The 23,085-nt window shown below is 48.9% G+C and overlaps 1 protein-coding gene and 1 long non-coding RNA gene across 4 annotated transcripts in view; one reads left to right on the forward strand and one right to left on the reverse strand.

Moving 5' to 3' along the window:
- The window catches only part of CUNH1orf226 (chromosome unknown C1orf226 homolog), a 260,479-nt gene that overhangs the window by 101,391 nt on the left and 136,003 nt on the right, over positions 1–23,085 (reverse strand). The gene's annotated exons all lie outside the window — the stretch shown is intronic.
- On the forward strand, positions 4,217–12,791 carry LOC101686638. The gene is made up of 4 exons (XR_006608523.1): positions 4,217–4,418; positions 5,197–5,317; positions 10,764–10,868; positions 11,950–12,791. It is a non-coding gene; the product is annotated as an uncharacterized LOC101686638 (long non-coding RNA).

Consider the following 23,085-nt stretch of genomic DNA (forward strand, 5'->3'; position numbering starts at 1 on the left):
CTCTCACCTTGGCTCAACAGCTACCCTGATCAGCACCTTCCACACAGCAACGGAAGGTCATGGAAAGAAGAAATCAGAAAATGTGGATAGCTCATAGCAATTCATTATCTATTGCAAACGACTCACACCTGAAATCCCTCTCTTAGGCCAGCCACCATGGTTTCTCAGCATGAAACAGGAAAAGGAGCTGAAGGAGAAGAGAGAACAGCTTGGGGAAGGGTCTGGGGTGCTGCCTTCAGTCTGGGCCAAGGCCAGCTGGAACAGGCAAGCACAGAAAAGATGCAGATCCCAGCTTCCTGAGGACGAGCCACCATAATTAAAAGAGGTGGAGGGGGAAAGTGGCCAATCTATCTATAACTCAAACTCTGGAAGCCACCTCAAATACTAAAAGGCTCTTCAAGGTCATCTTGAGTCCTTCCCAGTTACTTGAAAACAGCCTGACGGATGCTAATTAACCCTCCGGATTCCGCAGCCCCAAGGGAGATGTAAATGTGTTTAACTGATGAGCAAGTTCAATCTGTACTATTCCTGGAGCTCAAACAGCTTTTTAAAGGGCCTTCTGAAGAAAGCATCCTGACAGCATCAGGGACTGTCCTAACTTAAATGGACCACAGAGAGTCTCTCTGGAGAGGATGCAGCAAGAGTGGAAAGAACATGGACTTGGAGAAAGGTCTGGATCCATATCAGATTGGGCATCAAACAGCTATGTGAGCTGGAGATCCACCTCAGTTTCTTTACCTGGACAAGGAGACTACCACCACCCACCCCACAGACTGTGCTGGCAAAATGCCCTCACCCTATTCTCAGCTGACAGTGGGCTCTAGTTATAATCTGTAGTGCGCTGTACACTGTGGTTTGCTAGAAAGTGCTGTAGTGGTTTGTAATTTAGAAGCCTCTTGCCTCACTTCCCTTCTCCTTTGTAATTACCCACCCAGCCCAGCCTCTCAGGACATGCCAGCCGCTGCCGAAAACACATTCATGTAGGTTCCCTAGACCTCAAGTTCCAGACTCTAAAATAACCAATGTGATTGCCTTGTCCTAGCCAGCAAGGTGGGGGTGGAGCCTCGCAGGGGAAGCTTCTCATGCTCCCTCACCTACCAGTCTCCTTGCTTGGCTGTTACTCCTGTGCACTCATTTCCCCATCAGCCTCTGCCAGGGTTCTGAGCACCTTCAACTCTGTCCTCATCCACGAATCTCAATAACAAGCTGCCTACCTTCCTCTTTCAAGGTCTGAAAAACAGCAAGGAGGCCCAGGGTGGTCTCCCTATACTAGGAAATGTTAATGAGAGGACCCCATCAGCTTAAACAGTCAGATGATTTTCAAAATTACAAACCCTTGTTAGTGTCAGTGTGGTGTGTGGTGGGGAGGGGCATGGTACCTTTCATCTTTGCCCATTCATACACATGGTGACATTGCATTCCCAGCCAGGGGCACCCTCCTAAAGCCACTCTGGGTTACCAGAAATCCCAACCCTAGGAGGTCAAAAATATTCAAAATATATTCAGAATATATTTGAAATATTCAAAAATATTTCAAGACAATGACACAAATATTTCATTAGAAGAAAATGGTTCTTAATATACATTTTTTAGAGAGAATGGGAGAGCCAACTTGCCCCCAATCACACAGCTCCACTCTTACTTCCCCTTTCCTTCCTCAACCTCAAAGTAGCCTCAGTAGGAACAGACATGGTCTCCCTAAGATAGGAATGGTCTCCTTGATACAGGAGATGCCTGCTTATTTTCTGGATTCATGCATTTAAAAAAGATAAATCTTCAACTGTGTCAGCAAAAACATTTGTTAAAGACATGGCTTGGAAAACTTAAAAAACAACATATTTTTTAAGAAAGTAAGATCAGTTTGTTCATGGTAGGAAAACAGAACTTTCTCACAAGATGACAGCCACAAAAATGGCAACATTTGCTCAGAACTCAGCATCAAAAAAGAGATGGATAACACCGTTTTAGCTACGAATCCAGGATTAAGGGGTATGCCTAAACTGTCACTTATTTTTAAACTGCTCTGAAAAAGGGCTAGTAGCCAAAATCTATGAAGAGTTTATCAAACTTAACACCCAAACAACAAATAATCCAGTCAAGAAATGGGCAAAAGACATGAACAGACATTTCTTCAAAGAAGATATACAGACGGCCAACAGACACAAAAAAATACTCAACACCACCTGGCATCAGGGAAATACAAATCAAAACCACAGTGAGATACCACCTCACACCAGTCAGAATGGCTAAAATTAACAAGCCAGGAAACCACAAATGTTGGCGAGGATGCGGAGAAAGGGGAACCCTCCTACACTGTTGGTGGGAATGCAAGCTGGTGCAGCCACTCTGGAAAATAGTACAGAGGTTCCTCACGAAGTTAAAAATAGAGCTACCCTATGACCCAGCAATTGCACTACTGGGTGTCTATCCCCAAAATACAAATGTAGTGATCCAAGGGGTACATGCATCCGAATGTTTATAGCAGCAATGTCCACAATAGCCAAACTGTAGAAAGAACCTGGATGTCCACCGACAGAGGAATAGAGCTGCCCCGCACAGCTGCTCTGCTCTGAAATGTTGGCAAAAACTGTCTTGAGGCCCATCCACACTTCACCAAGGGGATTAAGAACACACTTATATTATGTCAAACTACCTCTAACCTTTTTGTGGGGGACTGGGAGGAGACTAACTTTTAGCCTGAGTCCTGAGTTTAAGGGTCAACCCTTAAAAGCAAGCTACCTGTGCGCCTGGGTGGCTCAGTGGGTTAAGCCGCTGCCTTCAGCTCAGGTCATGATCTCAGGGTCCTGGGATCGAGTCCCACATCGGGCTCTCTGCTCAGCAGGGAGCCTGCTTCCTCCTCTCTCTCTCTCTGCCTGCCTCTCTACCTACTTGTGATGTCTCTCTGTCAAATAAATTAAAAAATCTTAAAAAAAAAAAAAAGCAAGCTACCTCCATCAGTTAACATCTTGGAGGACAATGTCCATGGATAAAGAAAATTCCTACAGTTGTCCTCCTGGGCAAATAGGCAATGGGCTCAGGCTTGGAAGCTGGGCAGAACCTGAGTGAAAATGGCTATCTGGTCTAAGACGGACCGTAGGTGGAGCTTGGAGAGTCAGCAGGAAGGGACAGACAGAGCCTGGGATCGGACTCCTGGACTGCCGTTCAGCAGTGCGTGTGATCATAGGGAAGCTACTTCGCCCTGCAAATCCTTGCTTCTTCATCTGCAAAGGGCCCTGCTGATGAGGTGTCAGCATGACCATTGCTTCTTCAGGGAAGAGGTCTCCAAAAGGTCAATTCCCTCCATTCGACACACTGATCATACCATGGACCTGATCCTTTAGTGCCGCTTGGCTGAATATTCACACACGTGGGATTATCTGATTAGCCCTGGAGTCTCCAATCTGTAAATTTCAGTAGGGCAGGGACTGTGGTTTTTTTTTTTTTTTTTTCCTCACAGGTCTGCCCCAAACTCCCAACACAATACACAACATGTAGTAAGTTTCAAATTAACACGTGTTGATGATTGAATAAATGATTAATTGAGCTCCTGAATGTGAAAATGATCTATAAAATAAGCAGCACAATGGAAGCGTTTGTGATTGTGACTTGGTGTGGATGATGACATGAGAATTAATCCTCTTAGCTGCTGGAAACCATTCTGCTTTCATTTAAGGAACAAAATTGCTGCATTTGAAGGACACCGTAAGGAGAGGGTCTCTGACAAGCTATCCCATGGTGCCCCATTTCAGGATTCTCTTCAGGACCATGCCAAAATACCCAGCTCATCAGCGTTCTGAAGCAGTCCTGCTTTATTCTGATCCATCGCTGGTCACTGTGGGAGACTTGGTTGAGTCATCTGGGCATTTTAAAAAGCAAGCAGTCTACTGGCTAAAGCTGCTGGGCATCTGCTGTTGGACCGAAGACAATGCATTCTGGACATGGGCTAGGCTGAGAAAAGCACCCCAGGGCCCACCAACCCCCACATTTGGTTGAATCCGACTCTATACCCAGACTGCTGTGAGCATCGGGAGCCAAAGGAAACTGCAGTGGCCAGAGCCCGGGAGAGCTTGCTGCCCCATGCTGATACATTCATGGGAACAAAGGCCTTCCAAGTTGCGCTGAGCTGGTCTGGAGATGGAAGGCCTTTATGCAGGTTTCCAAGGAGATGACTCAGATGCTGTTACCATAGAAACTGTTGCTACCACCTATTGTCCATCACCCCTTGACAGAAAGGCAAGGGGGGTGTGGTTTGATGGAGAAGGAAACAAGAAGAGTTGGATTTAACTCAAGATGAAAACACATATTGAGATGGGTCCCCCCCAAAGACTTCTCTGGTATAAGTAACAAAACCTCCAGTGTCCCAAGGAAATGAATCTGGGACATGAGTGTGGTGTGACGTTATTTGTGCTGGGTTCGGGGTGAGTACCATGGCACATAAAAATGACCTCTACCCATCTGTTGGGTCCTATCATCAAGGCTCTCCACAGAAAACACTTGGGTATAAGGGTCATCAGCACAGTCCAGGCCATGACCCCTGAAGATGTAGGACCATAAGGAAACGGATGTAAGCTGTCCGTTCTTTCCCCTCTTTCCTGCTGAAATGTTTTTCAGGTAAAAGGGGGATATAAACTCTGAGAAGCTCCTCAGAGTTTTGCTACTATCTCTTAATACTTATCATGAATAAAGTGTTCATTTCTTTTTAATCTAACAAGAGCAGCTTATGGGTAAATTAGACAAGTTCCATTAATCATAAATGCATACGGTCATGGAAGACATATTGGATTTGGAATCAAGTCTGAAAGATCAGAATTTGAAAGTCAGTCTCATTCCTTATTATATGCATGACCTTGGGCACTTTACCTGCTGAGTCCCAATTACTGCCAGTCTACTTCACATGGTATAAAGCCCCATCAAGGAACTGTCCTCTCGTGTGTCAAGTATGATGGTGTTGGTCCCATCCATACTAGCAAAAGGCTTTTTAACTTTAATTACTCCGGACAGGACTGTTACAACTCTTTTTGTGTTATCCAACCTTTTGTTTAGAAAATAATTGGTACCTAGCCAATTATTCTGACATTAAAATTATAGGTGACAAAATGAAATAAATCCCTACACAGCTTTCTGATTATTTTCTTATCTAGCCTTCTGATTATTTTCTACTCATCAAGCCTGACAGACCTGTCATTTCCCCCATAGTCATTTGGGAAGTCAAATTTCAACTGGGAATAAGCTGTTGAATTTAGAGGAGAAACTCTCTGGAAGACCATGGATGGCCACCAGATACTGTCTGCAGGAAAACAAGGAATCAGTATGGCAGGTACATTGTTGAACCCCATACATTGAATTTAGGGTAACGAATGGGAGCTGGTAAAGATCTGGAGTCCAGAAGTAGAAAGGAGAGTAGAAACAATTCACTGCTGCTACCCCAATCTAGAACATCTTCATGTCTTCCACACCCTTTAGAAAGACACCAAGTTGGAAATCCATCACCACAAGCACTCGCCAAGCTGCCAGGTAGACCTGCAGTCCTTCAGGTCTGCTCCAGGAAGTGAGTGTCTCAAAGGAGGCATTCAGGCGCACCGGATGTGGCAGAGAAAAAAATATGCAATTCAGTTCCTCCAATTCTGTACAAGTTCCTTATTTATGTTTTTATTTCAAATAACAGTGCTGTGCATTGTTTGGACACTCTTAGATCAGGAGCACATGTCCTGCCATGTTGTCAGACAGGAGGGATTAAGAAAGAAAGAAGCAAGAGGAGCAAACGTCTGTCCAATCATGGACTAGTGGCACTGGCTAATCCTACATGCCAGGAGGGAAGGCCCCAGAACAAGAGAGAACATGCTAGTGTTCTAGATCTTGGGTGTAGGTCCCTCTTGATAATGATCAGGAACCCAAAGCTAAGTCAAGACCACACAATCAAAAAGGGGTCACTGAAGGACTGAGGCCAAAGGGACTAATGCTCTTGGTTCCAGCAGGTAAGACTCACCTTTTGCTTTAGCTTTAAATAGGATTCCCACAAAAAGTCTTCGGAGCTTTAAAAATCTCACTCCCACAGATTGCCCACCCTAATACCAGACAGCATTTCTCCTTAACCAGAGCTTCACCGAGGCAGATCTCTCCAATGAGAACAAACTGGTCATCCTCTCCCCAGATATCTCCCCTCGACACACTACAACGTGGAAAGACCTAGAAAGTACATGACATAGCATAAATTGTTCTCCTGGCTTCTCCTCTTAGAGTTAAAAAGACTGAGGCCCAGAGAGCCAGTGAGTGACTTGTTCCGGGGTCAAGAGCCACATGGGGGCAGAACCTGGGCCAGAATCCAATTCTCTTGCCACTCATCACAGGACTGCTTCCAACACCTTACACCGTCTCAACACATGGCCATCTTAGTCCCATGCACACTAACTTTATCTCCGCTAGACTAAAATCTCTGACAGCAAGACCCGTATCTTTTACTAGCAACTTTCGCTCCCCATGCTCAAACACCCAGCACCGAGCTAGGGTATCTAGGAGGAATGAGGAAGCATTTCCTGATCAACTCCCACCTCACTTTTTATTAATGATCTGGGTGTGCCCTGCTAGCAGCACCAAATGCCCATCTCCACCGTAGCATTCATCATTCTGGACTGTCCTTGTGCACAGACTTGTCTTTCTCTTGACTGGACTATGACATCTTTAAAGACAAGACTGGATGGTATCTTACTACCTTTATGGATCTCAATGCCCAAGACCTACCAGGGACTCAAAAAATATATATTAAATTTTAAAAATGGATTCTAAAGCGAGTCTCAACCCACCCACACACATCACAGAAATCTTGGCTATTTCTGGGGCAGGAATTATCACTCTACCATCCCCTGAAATAATTTCTTTTCTTGGTTCCCAACTCTTGATTCTTTGGGAAGAATTCTAGCCACAAGGGCATCTGGCCTGCCATCTTTAAGAGGAGTTACAGTGACCAAGAACATCTTTACTCCCTAAATGTTTTAATGTTGTATAAATAAAATGCATTAACAGAGCTAGTTTTTAAAGCTAGGTGTGATCTTTTAAATCTTGTTATTTAAAGAAACCATCATCAGCTAGCAGCCCATTAAAATAGTCCATCTGGGACTACGGAGGAAAGATTACCAATTCCACTGCCAAACTCCATCACCAGAAAGAACAGAAGTGTCACTTGACTTACTCTAATGACACTCGGACACACTCAAAAAGCAAGTCAGTATCTGGACCCAAACAGATGCTCTCAATCTGATCCATTTCTTTACTGAACTTGATCTGTTTGGCAAGATGTGAAAATGTCTCACTCACAACACAAGGTTGAAAAAGTGATGGCTGATGAACATCTAGGCTGTTTCCAGTTTGGGTCACTGTGTTAAAGCTGCCATGAATGTACAATGGACGTGCACTTGCATTTCTCCTGGGGAAATGCTTAGGGGTAGAAAGGCTGGACCCCATGGTAGGTATATGTTTAACATTTTAAGGGAACTGCCCAGCCATTTTCCAAAGTGGCTGTCTCTTCCCATCCCCACCAGCAGCGTGTGAGGGTTCCAGAACTTCCACAGCCTCACAAACACTTGACAGCAACTGTCTTTCCGGTTTTGACCACCCTTAAGTGAAGTGATGGCATCTCCTTTTGTTTTAACCTGCATTATCCAAAGGACTAATGATGCTGAACATCTTGTCATGGTCTTGTCATCTTTTTTGGTTTAGTGTCTGTTCAAATTTTTTGCCCGCCTTTTAGAATGGGTCATTTGGGGCACCTGGGTGGTTCAGTTCGTTAAGCCACTGCCTTTGGCTCAGGTCATGATTCTGGAGTCCCGGGATCAAGTCCCACATCGGGCTCCCTGCTCAGTAGGAAGTCTGCTTTTCCCTCTGACCCTCCCCACTCTCGTGCTTTCTCTCTCTCTCTCTCAAATAAGTAAATAAAATCTTAAAAAAATAAAATAAAATGGGTCACTTGCTTGGTTGCTGGCGACTTTAAGTCCTTTATGTATTCTGGAGACAAGGCTCTTATACAAGAATGTCTGTCGTGGGTGTTTCCCTTAATAGACCAAATATCCTACTGATTTCCTCTAAGTGTTCCCCCACCCCGCCAGACTCTCCTTCTGGTGGCATCACAGTCTAAACACGGAAGTGAGGGCACAGGCAATACAGTCTGAAACCCCAGGAGCCGGTCTAGTCACAGCTCATTGGAAAGCTTCATGTCTTCTCAAATCCCTGCCTACTGCTTGTCTGCTTTATACTCACACACTCCAGGGATGAGTGAACATAAGTCTGTTTCTTTAAAGATACGCTAACTTTGGGGTCCCTGAGGGGCTCGGTCAGTTAAGCATTCGACTCTTGATTTCGGCTCAGGTCATGATCTCGGGGTCATGGGATCGGGCCCCGCATCGGGCTCTGCGCTGAGCGTGGTGCCTGCTTGGGATTTTCGCTCTCCCTCTGCCCTTCTCCCCACCGCCAGCATGCGCACACACACCCTCCTGATCTCTCATGAATAAATAAATCTTTAAGAGACACACTAACTTGAAGCCGTTCTCGTCAGGGAACATCTCAGCCCCCTCACAGAACTTTTGGGCAAGTCTAGAGACATTTTTGCTTCTCACAACTGGGTGGGCAAAGAGTTGTTCCTGAGACCTGGTAGGTAGAGGCCAGAGATGCTGCTGAAGGTCCACAAAGCACAGGTCAGCCCCCACAACAAAGAGTGATGTAGAAACCCTGCCTCAAATCCATTGGCAGGTACTGCTTTTAGGTCAAGCAATAGAATGCAAAGCAAATACTGATCTAAGAGCAGGAAACCCGAGGGGATTCTCTAAGCTCTGTTGCTAACTAGGCATATATCGTCCGGCAAAGCACCAAACTTCTCAAAGCCCCAAATTGCTCATCTATAAAATGCAAGGCTTAACCTAAATTACCTTGAAGTTCTCCACCAGTTGCAAACAAATACAATCCTATGACTGTTCGTTCAGAACCCACAGAACTTGGAGCAGCCATAAAATGGGCCTGGGGTTTTCAACACTTCCAGGTTAACAGATGGCGACGAAGGTTGGTTCGAGGAAGAATCTCTGAGAAAGTGTCTGATAAAGGGGGAAGGGGACCCACACATGGTGGTTGCCATGGGGGAAGGACAAAATGGGTGAAGGGGCGTGGGAGGTGCAGGTTTCCAGTCATGGAATGAAGAGGTCAAAGGCACAGGAGAGGGAACACAGTCCACTGTATTGCGATAGCGCTGCACAGTGACAGATGGTGGCCACGCACGTGAGCACAGCGTAACACAGAGCTCTCAAATCACACTGTCCACTCGAAACTCACACTACATCGTGTGTCAACTCTACTTGAAAAGATGGGGATCAACTATTGACCTCAGCAGGGACCTTGCCTCAACAGAGAGGGGGGAGATGACACAAGCTGTCCGACTTTCCCAACAGGTGCTCCCTAAAGAGAACCTGCCCCATGGAGCTGGACCCCCACCTGCCCTCCGTTCCCCCCACCGGCCCAGCTTCCATGAGGAACACGAGCTCCACAAAGCCAGGCGTGACTCTCACAGGAGAGAGCCTTCCAGGGCCCGTGTGCCCTGCAGAGCCAGTCCCCAGCTCAGAAGGGAGATGGTGTCGATGACACAGTGTCTTTGAAAATCCAGACAGGGCTCTGCCAGGAGGAAGAGTCAGCTCCTGAAGGACCCCGGGACTCACCTCAGGAAAACAAGAGGATTCCCTGTGGGCCCGAGCAGTACAGACACTGAATGTGGATCAGGTTTCTGTCACTCCCGCCCTGTGGGATGAAGAAGATCCTGCACCAGTTCTTAAAACAGCTGCTGCGCGGGTTAAATGAGATTGAAAATTGCTCCTCTGGGTCTCAGCAAGAGCACACTGATGGCGAGCATCTCGGACAGCCCAGGGGTAAAGTTCTTTCATTTCAAGATGACTAAAAATTAGAAACATTAATTAAGAGAGGAGACTCACCGGGAGCACCCGGTCTCCCAGAAGCAATCCCCAGAGCTGCCTGTAGATATTTCTGGTGAAAGCATCACGACTTCCACCGTAATGGACAGAGAACCGAGAGAAGTGAGGCCAGCCCGGCAGGGAAGAGAGGTTTGCTCTTCCTGCAACAATGAGGAAACTGTGGACAACTTGCTCCTTCCCAGCAGGGTGAGGGCAACGGGTGGGACCCGTTTCACCAATGGCCATGTCTCTCCTCGTGTCTCTTCTGTGACAACAGAAGGCGTCCCACAGGCCTAACCGCGAGGAAACGGGGAGCAAAGGTGGGACCCAGAATGGAGGAAGCGAATGCCTTGGCCTCTTATGGGACACAATCTCGGGCCAGAGCCCCTCCCAGCGCCCCTCCCCCTCACCCACACCGCACGTGCCTCGCACTACCCCAGTGCGTGGGGGACTCGGAGCAGAATGCCTTTACCCCCCTCTCAGCCCCGGTCTGCAGCCACAACTACTCCACGGCGAAACCCAAGGCGAAGACCCTGCAGTCGCGTCTGCAAACACCTGGAGCAGGTGTCAGACCCGAATAAAGCCGAGAGCACCACTTGTGACCCGCTTAAAGACGGAGCACGATAGGCTCCGTCAGGGATGCCTGTAACTTAATCAGGCCCCCAGCCCGCCCGCTGGGTGCGTGGGTGCATGTCTGGGTGCATGCGGAGCGGCGGCTGTCAGCTCAAACCCAGAGCAGCGTGCAAAAATCAAGTCCTCTGAATTACATTGTCCGTTTTCACTTGTTCTCTTCTACCTTTGCCTGCCCCCTCCCTCCCGAAGACCAGCTCGCAATGAAAGCAGAGAGGCAGCTGGGATGCGGACACTCACCGTCGGACCAGCGTTCTCTCGCAGGATCTGAGCCCGACGACCGCTGGGTGCCTGGAGGTAGGTGCCGCCTCCCTCAGCTCCCCGTGGCTGACTCTTCAGATGCTTTCTAAACAATGACTCAAAACATCTCTAATACCGAAACCACCTTTTTATTTGGTTTCTGCCTTCGTGGGTTGGGAACGTGGGAGAGGCTGGGTTGACGGTTCTTGCTTGGGGTTCTCATGACGTTGGTGCAGGAGGCTGGCTAGAGCTGCGGTCACCTGAAGGTCAGCCTGGGCCGGGCCTTCGAGATGGCCCGCTTACAAAGCTGGCAGATGGCCCTGGCTACTGACCGGAGCCCAGCGGGAGCTGTCGACCAGAGTGTCTGCACGTGGCCTCTCCGGCCTGGCTGGAGGAGGCTAGCCGGGCTCCTTGGCAGCTGGGTCTGCTCAGAGTGAGGGATAGGTGTCTGGTCTTTGGAAACCAGCCTCAGAAGTCTAGTGCCTCCACAGCGATCTATGGGCAATTGGGGAACCCCAAAGGTCAGCCCAGGATCCAGGCAGGGACAGTCACAGATCTCATTTCTCTCCCTGACACCAGTGTCAAAGATTTTGCGTTTTTAAATCCCTGCACTGACCTGTTTAACTTTTAAAGTCCCCGTCCCCTCAGGGTCAGGGAATGGCTTTGCGTATCACCCATCATGCCTCACTGAGCGTCTGGCTTTTAGGAGATGCTCAAGAGATAGATGCTGAGTGAATGAACAAATGAGCTTGCCGAGTGAGGATCTGTTTTTTGTTTTTGTTTTTTACTTCCCTGGAGACTCCTCTTCCTCCTCCACGGCCACAGTGGATACTACATCCAACTTTCATAGGATTGTGTTTAGGAATAAACACAATGATTTATGAGGACGGATTTTCATGGTCCCTTAGTTGTTGGCAAAGACTCGAGATGGCACACGTGGCCCATCGTCGTCCGCAGAGCTGCACGGCTTGCCCTCCTGCCCACGCTGAGACCCGTCACCCCGTCTGGCTGGCTCTCCTTCCTCCCCACTGCCCAGTCAGCTCTTGGCAGCCTGTCTCCGGCTCGCACTCCTCCTGGATGGGCAGCGTGGGGACCAAACCTGGTGTCTTACTGTGAATCTGTCTCTCCCCTTCTGCAGCCAGCCCGGGCAGGTCACTCCATCCTCCTTGGTCTCGTCTGCAGCTGCCTGAGGAGAAGATAATACCTGCCCCACAGAGTTGTGTTGAGGGCAAAAACGCGTCACTGTGCATTGTGTGTTCCAGGGACCCAGCACACAGCAAGGGTGGCGCAAGCGTGATGAGCTACAGGCACTGGCCCCGCCTTCACGGGCCCCCTTTCCCTCTGAATTCCGTGCTCTACCCACAATGAACACCCTCCAGAATCCAAAACATGCCGTGTTTTCTTTCACTTCAGTGCTGTCCACGTGCAACTTCCTCCTACGAGGATCAGCTTAAAGCCCTCAGACCAGCAGCCAGCTCGTGCTAACTACCATCCCAGTGTTGGAAATTAGGACTCTGCCTGGAATGTTCTTTCCCATCTCTCCTCTGTACCCCTCACCCCCACCCCTTGGCTAATTCCCAATCATCTTTCCAGTCTCAGTTCAAATATTTCCTTCCAAGCTTACCCTCTCCCTGCAAATGTAGTTCAGGTGTCTTTCCAGTCAAGGACACTGCTGGTTCCTGAGGGGCCTTCTGTCGCTTACAAAAATGCTCTCCTACCCCAAGGCAGCAGTGTCTGGAGAGGGGAATGGACTGGATTTTGGCCTCTACTCACGCCTTTAGCCAACAGCCAGTGAACAGCACCCCAACCCCCACCAACAAAACCACACACAGCTGCCCAACTGCTCGTGAGCACCCACAGCGTTTATCAGCCCCCGGTGCAATCAGCCCTTGTCTGTGTCCCTCCAGAAGGAGGACTCCGCCAGGCCATGGCTACAGCTTCTCCAAATGGAGTCTCCGATACCTAACACACTACTCTGCACTTCAGAGCTGCTCAGTAAATCTTTGTTAAGTGAATGAATGAATGGACCATGGAGGATGGACATGGCCTTGTATTCTTCCCCTGTGCTTATTCTCGTCTTCCAGGGCCCCGGTGTAAACACCAAGCCCTCAACAACACATGCTGACTTGTCACCCATGCATTTGTGGGGTTTGTTCTGAGTACGAGAAACGGGGAGGGAAGCTTCCAGATCCTTTGCTCACACAGTGGAGTTCAGGCTCCAGCAGGAACAAGCACTCTGCTTTAAGGGCCCTCCGTCCAGGTGGCTTATGGACCTCTGCAACCGCCACCCTATTAAGCAGCAGGGAGCTGCCGAGGGCACAGCTCAGTCTGCCCAGGAGTGAAGAGAATGTGTTACCTAAGATTTCCCTGAAGGGTTCAGAGAGTGCCGGTTAAGGGTGCTGTCCGGCCACTGTCGCCCCGAACCAGATGACAGTAATCCCAAGCCACCTGCCAGGGTGAGCAGGCAGGGGACACACGCACACACGTGCGTGCACGCACACACCATTCAGTCCCAGAAGTCAGTGAGGCCCCACATTTAGTAAGCTGCTGATAGTTGCATCTTCTTGAAAAGGACACAGTAAGGCAATAAGACAAGGTAACCTGGGCAGTTAAGGGGCTGGTTTCAACGTGTCACTACGGGGGCAGGGAGGGGAGCAAGTGTGCGAGAAGCCGCACAGCCTGGCATTGGGAGCAGAACCATGTACACCCCGGGAAGCCTGGTCCAAGCCCTGGTTTCATGTTAGACACAAGCCGCCTTCCCTCTTCATCTGGGTCCCAAGAGTCGGGGAGCAGTCAAGGGGGGCCTTCTGCTCCCTGCAACTATGCTGAGAATAACATCAGAGAAACATAAAAGCTCTCTGAAAGCGGATGATTCCCTAAGTTATTGTCATTGGGTTGTCTCATTCCTCTGTGTGGTCACCACGCTGCTCCGCGGCTCTCCCTCCAGGAGCCCCTCCTGTGGTCTTCGTCCTTCCAACGGCTCCTGACACCCCTTCTCGCTCAGCCAGTCGTGGGGGCTCCTCTAGACACATACCCCAGCTTGAGGGCAGTGGTCACATCAGGTATTTTCTTGTGTCCTTAAAGCTCAGAGCCCAGCCCCTGGCCCGTAGGCTCGCGGACCCCAAGCCGGGGTGTACACACATGCGGGTGCGCAAGTGCTTGCCCTTCTCATCCGCCAAGGAGCTGACCACGGGGACAGCAAGTCGACCCCTTCCGGGACAGGCACCAAAGGGCAGTCGGTGTTTTCTTATGCCAAACTGCATTGCCCTTGAAACAGAGCTTCAAAACCTCTGCTGACGCAGTCCACCAAGTTGTGGATACAGTTGACAGGTTAAAATCCGATCTGACCCACTTTAACTGACGGCGGGGAAAGGGACTTGTAGTACGAGAACACGATCCGTGGGCCACAACGGTTACTTCAGAGACTCGTTCCAAAGAGGAGCCTGAGCAACCCCCTGTGGGCACCTGTGTACGGACCGGAGCCATCTGGGGCTCGTATCTGTTTTGGCTTCGGTGACTTTTATAGCAAAAGACTTCTTATCAAGACTATTATGGTCCATTAGTTAAACCAGATGTTAAAGCCATGAATCACTAAAACAAAAAAAAAAATGGACATACCTTGAGCATTTTAAAATAAGTATATAAACAGGTTTACTAATATTTTTGAGCCTACTGGTGATCTGTCCTTTAGGTACGGGTCCATAGATTAATTGCCCAAAGTCTTCTTGCATAAATAACAGATTTCTAGTTTGCTTTCTTCCAAGTGGATGAAGACCTTGAAGACATCACACAGTAAGACACAAAGACGGCTGCAGGCAGACCCCTTCCACAGCTGCTTCTCTCCTTTCAACTTTTTAACTCTTGCCATTGTCTTTGCACCTAGTTCACCAGCAATTTCTTTTGTAGCAACTCACTTTTACCAATTTTGTTGGAAACCCTCAACTTAGTTTCATTCACACAGCAATTAGAGGCAATTAGGTGTTAAGCACTTGGAAGAGTGCCTGGCACCCAGGGGTGCTCAATGCACGTTAGCTATCTATCCCACTCATTCCATTTATGTCATGATCAAGTTACTCAAGTTACAACAGCAAATTTACTGTTGCAAACAGGTAACAGCAACTTGCACAATGGACTCCTGCTACGCACTCAGCCTTAATGGAGGGGAATTACTGTGCACACAAAAGTAACATGGGCATAGAGCATACAGTAGCCATTAATGCATTTTGCAAAAGGGATGGAGACTAGCAAGTAAGTTAAATGGAGATCACGGAAGAGAGCGGCTGCTCTGATGAAGTCCTTCCAATCCCTTACGTTCTTCCCAACGTAGACGCCATCGCCAACCACAGCCAATGTGTAAAGCCACACCTGGCTTCTCGGGGAGAGCTCCAGGAACAGCAACAGTATCGGTTTTTATTTGCAGTGTCTGCTTCCACTTTGCAAGATACAAAGCTAAACCTTTCTCTGCCAAGTCTCCCTAAATTTAAGCGGGCTGGCCAATGGCATGTTAGAATGGGTGGTCTGTGTTCACTTGAGTTGAGCATTCTTTTAATAAAGGACTTAGTTATAATGCTTTAGTTCTTTAGGTCTCGTTTTCATTCTTGTAGGCCAACTGACAATTGCCGTGGAATTTCAGACAGAGCTAATCCACAATCCTGTGTACTTAAAAATCAAAACTGACCAGCATCCTCACCAAACCAGGCACCACACTGAAAAAGGGATTGGTCCCCAGTGGGCCTTAATGCTCATGTGAATCTCAGTGCAAAATAGGGGAACAGGGACAGAAAGGGGCTGGCCTAAGGCCTTGGGTGAGGGCAGGATTAGCAGGACGTGAGACCAAATCCCGCCCTCCTGACCTCTCTCCTGTCCCAGCAGCTGCACTGCCTTCCCATGGCCCATGTTAGAGGTAAGTGGGGCTTAAAGAGGGCTTTACTAGGTTGAAGTCAACATTAGAAAACGGAATCCACCAACACGATCCATGGCCCTCTGCCTTGAATAAGAATTTACCCAAAGAAGAACAGAGGTCTTACTCCTGAGGGACTGATCACAGCTTTCAGGCCAAAGTTCCTGAAAAGACTGGTTCAGGAGCTCCTACCACAAAGGGAAGAGTCAAGAATCCTCCCCAGCAAAGGTGGGAGCTGGCCTCAGCAGTAAGCGGGAAATAAGCTGGTTTAAGTCACCGCCCTCTCTCCAGACACCAAGATGAATTCAATAGCCCATACACGGATTACTGCGCTTCTCTGAGGGTCAAGGGTAAGCTGAGGCCCTGATGAACACGTTACCATCCAGATGATACATACCACTTCACTCCCAAATAACCAGTGATTTAGCTACAGGAGCCTGCCCCGACAGTGCTGGGGAGGGGGATAAGTGAGGGAGCCAGCAGGATCTGCATCAGAGCAAGCTGGTGAATGGCGGCCTTGAACCTGCCAGTCTCGCTGAAATCGGTGGGTCGGCCTGGGGGCTATGGGTTTCCAATGAGAGACTCCATCTCTAAATAGTGAGAATCTAAAGGAAAGAGAATGAAGAATAAGACCCATGCCATGTCCTACCAGAAACAAACGAAAGGTTGGATACTCTTTTCTAGAAGTATGGAGAGAGGCAGCGGAAGACCAGACAGACCAGACAGACAGACTTGCCCCACCTCCTCAGAGGTTAGCAGGGTCAAACGCAGAGGCAGGAGGAAGCATGTGCTTTTATGCCTGGTAGGTGGATAAAGTCACGTTAAGACGGTCGTGTAGCTTCTTCTGAGTGTCCTTGGGCACACTGCTCGAGGACAGTACAAATGTCCTACTGTGAGCGATGGGTTCCCTAAAAATACTTCTCAGACGATTAAGTGAGACAGCTCTGCAAAGCATCGGACACAGATTCGGGCATTTATTAGGCGCAGTATAATGGCTGCCTTTGGGCTGAGTAAATGAGGAAATGGTAGCACAGAAATTCCGACAGGGTAGGAATTCAAATCTGCCGCCTGGGTAGCGGGAGAGCTACCAGCAGAGGGATCACGAGGCTGAACCGTCCTGTAGCACTTAAGATGGAAAGGAGCCAGATGAGCAGGTCCGGAATGAAATCCAGAATACAAAAGACCTTGGCCAACAGCAGGTGATTGATAAATATCTTTGGAATGAGAAGCTACACAACACGTCATTTGCCTCCTGACATTACGCTGGGACGAGGAGAAGGGACATGAACTATACAGGCTCTATCCCCACCCCACCCTGAGGATCCTTCCAGCCTCAGTTCTGATCTCTACCAGATGGGCCCAAAGGACCTGCATGTCCCCTCCAGTGCTCAGACCATCTCTAGGATTCATTCAGCCCATGAGAGAGATGTACAGGCCAAGGACAAGCCCACACGTATGCCCGTGTGTCTGTGTGCGGTATCTTGGGAAGGGGTGAGGCGGGCTAGCCCTCCCCCAATGCCAGCCCCAGGCAGACCAAGGGACAGAATGCCAGGGATTAACCGCCGTCACCTTTGTGTGGCCGCCTTTGGGCCTTCAACGGGCACAGGCATAGGCACGCATGCAGGCCTGGTTTTAATTAAGCAGAGCAATGTCTGTACCCATCCAGCCACCAAAGCTTTGATCTCCCCACGGGGCATGCTTCTGCACTGCTGACTGCGCTCCAAGAGTCTGAAACACAAGCCAGCAAAAGCCTTTGACAGTTCAGCCTTGACCAAGCTCCCGGCAGCGGCACCCACACAGGTGTGCCCGAGGATGAGGGCCGGGGAGGAGGAGGAGGAGGCCGGGGCAGGCTTCTCTGGGTTAGGGACGCTGACCAAGCAGAGGCACAGGAGGGCCAAGGCTGGTGGCTACATATGCCATCCAACCAAGACAGGGAGAAAAATGCTCTGCTGCAGGGAGACCACTAGGAGTCGGTGCAAATGCATGTAAGCTGTGGGAACCTCTCCACCATGGGAAAGCTCTCAGAAACAAGGGTCCAGGGTCTAACTGACAAGTCTACAGAGGGTTGTAAGATGTGCGAAAGACAAACTTTTCCCGGTGTTGCATCTATTCCCCATGTATTAAGGACTCACTAAAGGAATTCTCAGATTTAAACCAAAAAGTCGCAGCCCCAATCTATGGGGATAGGTAGGCAGAGTCTGTTACCAGCAGACTCAGGCTGCATGCATCCTACCAGAACAGCACTGGAAGCAGCAGAAGGGGCTAGAGTTGGGGTGCAGTTGGGGGACCCCAGAAGGAATGGCCTGTTTTCCTGCACGAATCCAGATGTACCACTCCAACTGGCCGAGGACAGAGGGTGGTGTGTGTTGGGGGGGGGGGGTTCTTCTACAGAACATTGGGGACACATGCACTTTCTGGAACGGGCTCGAGACTTCTAGCAGCAGCCACTCCTCCCGTGACATAGCTCTTTCCAGTAGGACTGGGATCACAGAGAGCAGGGCAGCAACATCTTACAGGAAGGTATAAACGGGAAGGACAGGGACATAACATGTTGCCGGGAACAAAGAGAAGGACAGACAGACTGCTCAGGAGGGGTTCAGAAGCTGGGGAGAACAGAGGCCAAAATGACCCCACTGACTTCATAAGAGAAAAAGGTCTACTGGGAGATAGTCCTAGAGTACAGCTCTAACAGTGTCCAGCAGCTTTCCCCTGACCAAAACCTACTGACTTTCCACCATCTATGGAGTAAGATAGGGCACTCAGTGCCTTCACTCTGAGAGCCCAATGTACCTTCCCATCCTTGCTTCATTCAACCCGACCTGTTCCAGAGACACCCTCAAACTCACAAAAGCAGACTCCAAGGCACAAATCTGAGAACCCTACACTGGCTTAATTCATAAGTGCCCAGACTCTGAAGCTAGACTGTGTAAATATAATTCTGCTGCCTCCTCTTACTACTTAAAGTGACCTAGACCAAGTTCCCTAACCTCTAAGCATTTGTTTCCCTTGTAGACAATGAAGCAGCCGTGCCCACACATCATAGGATTATCACAAAGATGAGAGGAAGGTAGTCGTGACGAATATTTAACAACTGTATCTGGTTCGTAATAAAGTTTAAAAGCATTTGCTTCTTTAAAATTTATACAGTCAGATTCCAAGTTGGTCTCATGGACCTTCGCCCTTTCGAAGCCAGACCAGCATAAAGCCGAGGCAGGCTAACAGACGCAGGACACAAGAGAGCCCTGCAAAATGTCCAATTCCCCGAAATGGTCCTGCAGCTGTGTCCATGGACCCCACACATACAACACAAAAGATCACAACATTCCCCATCTTCGGCTTCCCTGAGGAGAAGAAAAAAGAACTTCTACTTTTTATGACACAGCAGAGGGGATGAAATGCTTTCTACAGAAGAGGCAAAATAAATCAGTTCCAATAACGGCCTTTTAATTCCCTGATCCCCAAGAGAAAGAAAGGAAATGAACAATGACAAGCATTCCAACGACGGCCATTACCAAGCAGCTTTTAACAGAAGCAACATAAACTACCTTCTCCTATTCAGAAATTTGGAGATCGGGGTTTTTGCCACCTTCAGGACTCCTGGTCATGACTCTTCAAACTGAGAAGAGGGTAAGACTTGCACTTTACAAAGCTGGGTTCACACCCTCGTTGGGAGTCAATCCCATTTCAACAGTGATCAAATGAAGCCCAAGGTCCTGGGTCCCCATAAGCCTCTGAGCCACAAGAGCATGGATTTTTAGTGAACTCTGTGCTCATTAAAGAGAATCTGATCTGAAACTAATGATGTACCGTATGTTGGCTAATTGAATTGAAATTTAAAAAATAAAGAGGAAATATGTAAATGTAGGAAGAAGAAGCCAAACAGCCCGGTATCACTTGCCACAGATAACCACTGTTAATATTTGAGTTTCCCTATCTTTTTTTAATACATAAGTTTCTGTTTGGAGTTTGGTTGTTGTTACAAAATTGGCATTCTATTTATACACAATTCTACAGGCTATTTGACTTAGCATAATAAAGGTCCCCCACCAAGATTCTTGTAAAATTTTAGAACATCAATATTCCATTATGCGGCCACATAATTATTATAATTATGAGCCAGTTATCAATTTTTGGTATCTCAGCTGCATATCCATGATGCTATGACCAGCTTTCGGATCCAACTGTGCTATCCAGAATGGTAGCCACGAACCACAGTGTTCAGCGTTTGAAATATGGCCAGGGTGAACAAGAGACGTGCTCTGGGTAGAGCACAACACTGGCCTTTGAAGACTTAGCACAACATGCATGAAATATCTCATACTGATTATACTGATCTTATACTGATTATATACTGAAATAACATTTTAGACACATCGGCGTAAACAGATCACATTCCCCAAACAAATGTAACCTGGTTCTTTTGGTTTCTCTTATGTGGCTCCTAGAAAATTTTAATTCACATATGTGACTTGCATTCTATCTCTATTGGACTGAGCTGTTGTAAACATTTCTCCTTTGCCGGCTGGCACCACGTGAGGTCTTGTCAGCAGAGGGTGCTGGAAGGACACTGCGGTAATAAGAGGTTCGAGCTTTTGCTCTTGCTTGCATGGCTCAGCAGGAGGCCTCCTGGCCCCTGGAAAGTGGGAGACTCCTGTGGCACACTTCCTCCCCTCACTGAGTCTTCCTGGGGCCCCCGTGACTTCCCCACCCTCCAGTGAGCCCCAGATGCACTCTCTCTCAAGAGACAGAAATCTCAACGTTGGGAGACTCTGTCTCCTACTTTAACCTCTCTTCGTCCTAGAGCTAGAAGTTGCACTTATATTCTCTAAAATTCTCTTTACCACTCTTGCAATTGGTTCTCGTTTACTAGTTAATAATTCTTTATATTCGGGGCACCTGGGTGACTCAGTCGTTAAGCGTCTGCAGCCCAGGTCACGATCCCAGGTTCCTGGGATCAGCCTCGCATTGGGTTCCCTGCTGGGCGGAGAGCCTGCTTCTGCCTCTCCCACTCCCCCTGCTTGTGTTTCCTCTCTCCATGTCTCTCTCTGTCAAGTAAATAATAATCTTTAAAATAATAATAATTATTGTTTTTATATTCCATTTTCCCTGGTAAAATGCCCGGTCTGGTTTCCGTCTCCTGCCCAGACCCTGTGGATAGGGAAGTCCCGGATATGCAAGTCAGAAACGGAGTGTCAGCGAGGCTTGGAACACGTGCCCCACACCCTCCATTCCCCACTGGTCTTTTTCTCCAACACCGTCTTCCATCCTTCCCCGTGGTCCATTCCCTGAAGGCAGAACTGTTACCCACGACACGACCGCACCCTGCCATCATCACAGCAGCTGCTGTTGGGTGGCGGGTGACCAGGTGACCGCTGAAGAGAGGGAGAGGTGACACGCAGAGAAGAGAAAACAGGCAGAGGAAACAAACGCTAGCTAGCTTCTAGCCCCAACCAGCCTAGCCAATAAAAATAACGGATGTTACAAATTATTATAAAACAAGAAAAAAGTAAAAGTTACAAAAATAAAAAGCAGCTGCTCATCCGTTTGGGGTGAGCCGAAAACGGAGTGAGCTGGCCTGGAGCCAGCCCTACCTGGCCCCAGGAAAATATATAAAGAAAACAAAAAAAACTTTTTGGACACCCATCCTCTCCTCACCCCAGGCACCCAGCCAGCCTCTTACTAACCGAAGGTTCTGCTCTCCATCAACAGCTCTGGATGTTGTGTCTGCACAGGCCTGGCTCCTCCTCTCACACTGACCTCTGCCTCCCCTCCCCCCAAAGCCACAGGCAAGCTACACATTCCAGGGACATTTCTAGGGACATTTGAAGCCATCAGCATCAGCCCCAGACCCCAACTTCACCCCAACTCCTATCTTTAATAAAAGAACAAGATGGGGCGCCTGGGTAACCTGAGTCAGGTAAGTGTCCGACTCTTGATTTCAGCTCAGGTCATGAGCTTGGGGGCGAGAGATCGAGCCCCCCGTCAGGCTCTACGTTCTGCGCAGAATTCACTTGGGATGCATGCTCTCTCCCTGTCTCTGCCCTCCCCCTCACTCTCTAAAATAAATCTTTTACATAAATAAAGGATTAAGATGGTACCTGCTCCATGGAAATCTTAGTTCTCAGATTCCTAGCAATACATTTTAATCAACTCCAGTTCTCTGCCCAAGTGCCCCATCTTCTCTGGCCCCTTAGACTTACTGATCACCCCCGGTTAAAGCCCCCGTGTGGTAACTCCAACACCAGGAGCTCCTGCACGAGTCTACTCCTTTTGTTTTCCCTCTTGTGTTTCCTTTGATTTGACACTCAAACATCGGTCATGTTTCACTGACTGTAATACATTGTCTGTGAAACGCTCGTGAGTGCGGTGAGGCTCTGAAAAACCTTCTCTTCCTCCAGAGAGGAATTACGTGCCTTTCGCAAGCAAGTGGAGAGGAGCAGCACCACCTTGATTCGACCCCGCTGATCGGAAGCTACGTGTGGACGTGGGGAGGGCTGGTCTATTCCCCCGTGTCCTCTCTCCCAACATACAACCTGTCGGGTCTCCGAGCTGAAAGCGGGGTGGGGGGGGGAGGAGGGTGTTTTCCAGGACCCCTCCCCTTTTGGGTGAGCCCTAGACCCACAGTTTCTCTCTCCAGTTCTGCAAGATCATTGAAAGCTCTGTGTACCTGTTTAGCCTCATTGCTGCTGCTTACAAGCCCGCCAAAAAAAAGTGAGGGGCACGCGGCACCTAACGTCAGGCTCACCTCTCGGTCTTTCCCTTCTCCCCGGGACACGCAGCCTCAGCAGCCCGCACACAGACCCCGCATCACTCACATTCACACACACGATAGGCATGTGTATGCTTTTCTAGTCTCCTCCCGCCGCCACCGTGGAAGGATGGGTAGGAGACAAACTTCTCTGTCAAAATCAGGAGAAAACCCCAGAAAGAAAGAGCTTGCTGTGGGTCAGCTTCTCAGCCCAACCTCTATGCTTTGCTCCCTTCAGGGTCCTCTGCTGCCTCACTTCTGGCTGCAAAAGCAGGCTTCTCAGCTACACCGGCCTGCAGCGGACACCGGGTCTTCGTCCCCCGCCCTGGCCATAAACCCTGTGTTTCCACTGCAGACATTCCCACGTGAATCTTCTTTAACATTCTTGTGCAATCAACTGTTTTCATCTTACTGCTCCTCCTCCTCCTGCGTCTCTCATGCACACATTTTAAGACCTTTTCAGAGCGCTCCGCTGGTCCTGTCTGCTCACGTGAGGAGGGCGGCTCGTCCACTGCCTGCCTCCCATGGACAACGGCTTTCCTAGCGGGCTCCGGGCTCCAGAGGTCTGTTTGCGAACTCATCTCGCCTAGGAGCTTTCCCTCCTTCGCTGCCCCTCCCCAACGGCT

The sequence above is a fragment of the Mustela putorius genome, unplaced genomic scaffold (assembly GCF_011764305.1).
Source record: "Mustela putorius furo isolate JIRA1106 unplaced genomic scaffold, ASM1176430v1.1 tig00000997_pilon_pilon_pilon, whole genome shotgun sequence".
NCBI classification, from domain to species: domain Eukaryota; kingdom Metazoa; phylum Chordata; class Mammalia; order Carnivora; family Mustelidae; genus Mustela; species Mustela putorius.